We start from the raw sequence: 7,200 nt of genomic DNA, 5'->3' as shown, positions 1-7,200 counted from the left end.
CCCAGTACCCACATAAGCCATATTCACAAAGTGGCCCATACTTCTGGAGGTCACCTGCACTGGCTAGATGCCCTGGTGCGCCCATTCTTTCTGTCTCTCTGCTTGCAAATAAATATTTAAAAGAATAGATTTCTGAGCTTGCAATGGAGATGAACGTCTTCAATCCCAGCACTCAGGAGGCAGAGGTAGGCGGTAGAGGTAGGAGGATTGGCTGAGACTACATAGTGAATTCCAGGTCAGCCTGGGCTAGAAGACCCATCCTTGAAAAAACAACACAACAAAAAAGAATTCTGTATTGTAGCAGAGCAGAAGATCATGTGAATGAAAACAGACATGAAGACGGTTTTGACCTCACAATTCAAGCGTTTTCCATAAAGTTCCTGCTTGGCATCAAGCTTAACACATATTTTTCTATGCTTAATTAGCATATATTGATTACATATAATATTGAGTTTCATTATAACTTTCCATAAATATAGTGAATGTGTTTCCGTCATGTTCAGCCTCTTTAACCTCTTGTGGGCTGGCTTATCCTTTTCTTCTTCTCACCGTGCTTTTGTGAACTAAATATCAAGAAAGAAGCCACACCCATGTTAAGCGTCCAAGGCTAATGTCAATTTCAATAGTTGTGGGGAGCAGGAATATTGCTATTTTGGGCTATCTTAACTCCTTAAGTGGGCATTTAGTGCCACCTTTGTCTGATCTAATATCCCGTGATTATTAGGTAAGTCCTTTGGAAAGGACTTTTAGGTTTTACCAACCAAAAGGCTAAGGAATGACATCAGATTTTCTATAACCTACCCCTTTCCACCAAGTATCTGAAAAGTGTTTTGAATTCTTTGTTACTATAAAAACTTCATGTGGGCTACAGAGATTGTTAAGGCACCTGCCTGCAAAGCCTAAGGACCCAGCTTTAATTCTCCAGGACCAACGTAAGCCAGATGCACAAGGTGGCTCATGTGCCTGGAGTTCATTTGCAGTGGGTAGTGGCCCTGGCACACCCATTCTCATTCTCTGTCTCATTTTCTCACATAAATTAAAAAAAAAATGTTTCTTAAGGGCTGGAGATATGGCTTAGTGGTTAAGGCGCTTGCCTGAAAAGCCAAAAGACCCAGGTTTGATTTCCCTGGACCCACAAGCCAGATGCACAAAGTGGTGCTTGCATCTGGTGTTCGTTTGCAGTGGCTGGAGGCCTTGGTGTGCCCATTCTCTCTCTCTCTTTCTACCTTCCTATATCTGTATCTTTCTCTCAAATTAAAATAATAAAATATTTTTAATTTTTTTTAAGAAAAACTTCATGAACCTGTTACCACATTGGTAAACAGAATTTGGGATAACTTAGATTTGTGTTCTAGAGCCATGGCCACTCATAATTCACCCCAGAATAAACTTACTCCCTTTGAGGTGAGAGCTGTTTTTTGCAAGACTCTCTTACTTTCATGATTTTTTTTTTCAAACACTAGATGAGTTTCACTCTTGGTTGCATGGACTAGTGTTTGTTTATAGAAATATAGGCATCTTACCAGTGGCTACACCACTGAGTGAAATGACTTTTCCCTCTCCTACCCACCATTAAATTTGTACAAATTCTTAGGGAAGGGTGAGGCCTGATGAGCCACTCCCCCATTCATGACGGGATGTTCTTGGACCCAATCTTGCAAAAATCTTGTGAAGATAATCAGATCTGCTGTGAATTCAAGAGTGCAAGAGCTATGTCATGTTCAGAAGTTCATATTCCACACTACTCCTGCACCTTCCTCTGGCACTTACATTCCTTCTGCCCCATATTTTGTGACATTCCCTGGGTCTACTAGGGAGTAATAAGATGTTCCACTTATATTTAGAGGTGACATTTCAATAGACACTTATTCTATGTACTTTGACCAGCTATGAGTCTCTGCATTTATTATGGAACACTGAAAAAAAAAAAAAAAAGAAGGAAAAAGAAGCTTCTCTGACCAAAGCTAACAGCAGCATTAATCTATGAACAAAAACATACATAGGTATTTGGAAGGCACTTTGACCAGGAGATCATGTCAATTTAGACAGTCAATAGCAGTAGCTTCCCCACTAAGTTTGATAACCTCACGTCATAGGCTTTTGAAATGTTTAAAAGACCAGACATGAATTCCCTCCTGTGAAATGGTCCATAAATCAAATTAGAATGTGGTTGGCTACTTACATAACAGACTTGCCACTATTGTGCCAGTCAGCATTTCTCTTTTTTTAATTTTTTTAAATTTAATTTATTAGTTTCCTTTTCAGCAAATACAAGCAGTTTGGTACCATTGTTTAGGCTCTTCCATGATCTACCCCCTCCCATTGGACCCTCCTTGTTGATGTAAATGGGTCGTGCATTGTGGAGTTAGCCCACAGTTATTGGTATGATAAATGTCTCTGCATATCATGACCCAACATGTGACTCTGACATTCTTTCCACCTCCTCTTCCGCAAAATTTCCCTGAGCCATGTTGGGTTCATTTTTGGTCTGCTTCAGTGCTGAGGTGTTGGGGGCCTCTGAGGCTCTGGCTCTCTGATTTGGTAGGAGTTGATTTTTCTCTGTGTTGGTCTCCTTCCCCTTTGTGCTGGTATCCGGTTCATCAGGAAAACATCACCCTTGCTTGTTTCGCCAATTGTCCTTAGTTTCAGTCAGGCCCCTTTTGAGGTATATTGGGGCAGCTCTCTCCTTAGGATCTGCATCTATCTGAAAAAGAGAAGCAGATTCTCCAACAGAGAGTAAGTTAGCACCTGGAAAATTGAGATAACAGTTACTTTTTTTGATAGAGAGTTTGATAGGTATAGGCCCTCTTGTAGCCCATGATTGATGGTAGCTTGATATTGGAGAGTGGGCTTATGTTTGGGTATGGTTCTGACTTGTTTCCCAGCTCCAGCTATGGGTCTTGTACCATTGAGGGGATCAGTTAGCCAAATCAAGAGCAATTGGTTCCCCACCATGGCTGTGTGCCACTATTGCACTTGTGTGGGCAACACATCAGGTTATTTGTTGTTAATTAGGTTAGACAATGAGTTGCTTGGACAGATATTGGTCATTTCCCCCAGTCGCCCATGTAGCACCTTCTGGCACTAGACACGCTGACTGTCTGGGGACTGACTCTCTCCTGGCTTCCAGCCATGCCATTCGATTTTACATGTCAGCTGTGTATGGAGTCTTCAGCAATAGGGTCTTACCACTGGCCTTTGGTGGGTCATCAAGTACTCTGACAGAAGTCTGTCATTGTTTTAGGAAACCTTGTAGGTTTCTGTCATCAAAAGCTCATTGTGGATGGTAGCCCCAAGCTGGTAGTGGAGGTTACAGGTCAGTTCCCACTAAGAAATTGAGGAAAAACATAACTAATATACAAGAGTTAGAGAGGAGAGAGAGAGAGGGGAGAGGGGGAGAGGGAGGGAGGGGAGATGTAGAAGATTTAGGTTAGTCTTGATCCTACCCTCTCCAGTGTCTTGTGGTTCAGGTGTTTCTTGAGGTAAGATCTCACTCTAGCTCAGACTGACTTGGAACTCACTATGTAGTCTTAGGATGGCTTGGAACTCATGGCGATCCTCCTACCTCTGCTTCCCAAGTGCTAGGATCAAAGGCATGTGCCACCACGCCCAGGTTTATTTATTTATTTATTTATTTGAGAGTGACAGACACAGAGAGAAAGACAGATAGAGGGAGAGAGAGAGAATGGGTGCACCAGGGCTTCCAGCCTCTGCAAACGAACTCCAGACGCGTGTGCCCCCTTGTGCATCTGGCTAACGTGGGACCTGGGGAACTAAGCCTTGAACCGGGGTCCTTAGGCTTCACAGGCAAGCGCTTAACTGCTAAGCCATCTCTCCAGCCCCCACGCCCAGGTTTTAAAAAACATTTTTATTGACAACTTCCATAATTATAGACAATAAACCAAGATAACTCCCCCTCCTCCATTTTCTCCTTCAGAAATCCACTCTCCATCAAATCTTTTCTTCCTATTATAAGGGTCTTGTGTGGGTACTAGGCACTGTGAGGTCATAAATATTGAGGACAGTTTGTATCTGGATGATTGCATTGTAAGCAGACCTACCCTTTCTTTGGCTCTTATGTTCTTTTCACCCCTTCTTCTACAATGAACCCTAAGCCTTGGAAGGTGTGATAAAGATGACAGCCCTGAACACTCCTCTGTCACTTCTCAGCACTGTGGTGCCCTTTGAGTCATCTCAGTGGTCACTGCCATCTGAAAAGAGAAGCTTTAATATATGGGTATGAATGTTAAAGTGCTTATAGGGCAGTTTGTGAGCACAATATATGCACTTAACTAGACAACAGCAGGTGGTACACCCCTAGAGCTGGTGACTTCCTCTGCCATAGGCTTTTTACTAGGTTTTCAGTACCAGACATATATACCTTCTCATGGAGCAGGCCTCTAGTCCAATTAGAGAGCAGTTGGTTTCCCCCATAACAGACATACACTATTGTACCCATGGGCTCATTAGGCCTAGCTGGCCAAACTTATGGCTTGCAGTGTCCACTGTTGTTTATCACTGCTGATGGTTTCTGTCTCCCATAGGGATACATGTAGTATAGCTTTTTGTCAGCTGGTAGACACGGGGGAGGCTTTCAGCTCAGGTACAGCTTGATTTCTCAGTGACCTTTCAGACAAAGAATGTGGAATATTCAATAGGATTTTATTACTTATCCCCCGTGGGAAATCAAGAGCCTTAGCAATGACCTGTAATATTTTGGGGGCATCAGGGACCTTCCCAGTCAACAACTCACTGGAAAATATGGTGTCCCTGGCAGTGAAATATTTCTAGTAATAATCTATGGCTTCTGGGTGTGCCATTATCAGAAAAAGTAGGTTTCCATGTGATTTATTCATAACATTTTGATTTTAAAAATTAATTTTATTTATTTGTTTATTATGAGCAGAGACAAATAGAAAGAAGAGATAGAAAAAGAAAGAGAGATATTGGACATGGCACAGCTTCTAATCACTATAAATGAACTCCACATAAGCCACTTACATGGGTACGGGAGAATCAAACCTGGGTCCTTAGGCTTCTCAGGCAAGTGCCTTAACAGCAAAGCCATTTCTCCAGTCCTGAAATCTTACATTTTGATTAACCTTTCCCTCACTCTTCCTTTACTCAATCTCTTCCTCTGTCTTCATTTAAGCCATTCCACCCCCAGGAATCTGTTCATCTACTTACATACATACCATCTCCTTAACTTCTTTCTCTTCACTCCTCCCTCCTTTATAGCCACTTTCTAGCTTACTGACCTCTGCAGCCAATTTTTTTTGTTATTTAATTATTTATTTTAGTTTTTCGAGGTAGGGTTTCACTTTAGCCCAGGCTGACCTGGAATTCACTATGTAGTCTCAGGGTGCACTCGAACACATAACGATCATCCTACCTTTGCCTCCTGAGTGCTGGGATTATAGGCATGTGCCACCCTGCTTAGCCTCTGAACAAGGTGTCATTAAGCAGAGGAAAACAGCTGTTTCTTTTATTTTCTTTACAGAGGAAGTAGAGTTTCTCCACAGAGCTGGCCAGATGAGAATCTCCAGCTCTATCTTGGCCCTGCTCATCAGAAAATGAAATGCTCATGATGAGATCCCTTCTGTGGTCTAAGAGTGGCCTCTACAGCATGCGGATTCTCTGGTATCTCCGGGCACTCGACACCTCTGCACCCTCTGCTGAGGGACTTCTGTAGAGCTTCATACATCATTTGGTTCTTTACTGATATAGATGGCTTTATTCTCTTGAAGGCGTCTTCACTCCATCTCACACATAAGTCTAAACATTTGTTGCTAGGATCCACATATGAAAAAGAACATACAGTGTTTAGCTTTCTGTGCCTGGTTTACCCCAGTTAGTATAATCCTTTACAGATCCATTGATTTCCCTGCAAATTTCAAATAATTTCATTGTTCTTTATCACTGAATAGAACTCCATTGTATAAATGTACCATATCTTCATTATCCACTCATCAGTTGAGGGACATTTAGGCTGGTTCCATTTCCTAGCTATTTTGAATAGAGTGGCAATAAACATGGATGAGCAAGTATCTCTAAGGTAGTGAGAAGAGTCCTTAGGATAAATTCCTAGGAATGCTATAACTGGCTAATATAGTAAATCTAATTTTAGCTGTCTCAGGAACCTCCATACTGATTTCCACAATGGCTGTACCCGTTTACATTCCCACAAACAGTGTAGAAGAGTTCCTCTTTTTCCACATCCTTGCTAGCATTTATTGTCATTTTGTTGTTGTTGATAGCCATTCTGACAGAGTGAGATAAAATCTGAAAGTAGTTTTAATTTAAATTTCCCTGATGGCTAAGGATGTAGAACATTTTTTAGATATTTATATGCCATCTGTATTTCTTCTTTTGAGAACTCTATTTATTCCCATAGCCTATTTTTTTAAACAAATGTTTAAATTTTGCAAACTTTATTGTGAATAAGACATTTTAATTTTATTAATTGTTTGGAATGCAATCTTGTATAGTTGCATGTTTTGGAATCAGAAAGGACCGAGTAGATTGGAAACTGAAATATCTTCATGAACTGACAGATTCTTTTTTAAAATATATTTTTATTTGAGAGAGAGAGAGAGAGAGAGAGAGAGAGAGAGATAAATAAAGAGGCATTGTGCGGGGAGTGAAGAGAATGTGTTTGCCAGGCCCTCTAGCTGCTGTAAACAAACTCCAGACACATGCACTACCTTGTGCATCTGGCTTATGTGGGTCCTGGGGAATCAAACCTGTATCCTTTGGCTTCACAGGCAAACACTTTAACTTTTAAGCCAACTCTCCAGCTCCATAGCCCATTTTTAATTGGATTGTTTGATTTCTAATTATTTAGATTTTTTGAAGTTCTTTGTATATCCTGAATATTAATCTCTGTCAGATATATAGCTGGTACAGATTTTCTCTCATTCTTTAGGTTACCACTTTGCTCTACTCACAGTGTCCTTTGCTGTATAAAAGCATTTTAATTTCATGAGGTCCTAGTGGTTGATTAGTGGCTTTATATCCTGAGCAACTGGGGTTATATTCAGAAAATCATTGCCTATGCCAATATCTTAAAAGGTTTCCCCTACTTTTCCATTTAGCAGTTTCAAAGTTTCAGGTTTTGGATCCATTTTGGACTTGATTCTCTCTCTCTCTTTTTTTTTTTTTTTTTTTTTTGGTTTTTCAAGGTAGGGTCTTGCTCTAGCC

The sequence above is a fragment of the Jaculus jaculus genome, chromosome 7, assembly GCF_020740685.1.
Source record: "Jaculus jaculus isolate mJacJac1 chromosome 7, mJacJac1.mat.Y.cur, whole genome shotgun sequence".
In the NCBI taxonomy this organism is placed as follows: domain Eukaryota; kingdom Metazoa; phylum Chordata; class Mammalia; order Rodentia; family Dipodidae; genus Jaculus; species Jaculus jaculus.
This window is presented reverse-complemented; position numbering follows the sequence as displayed.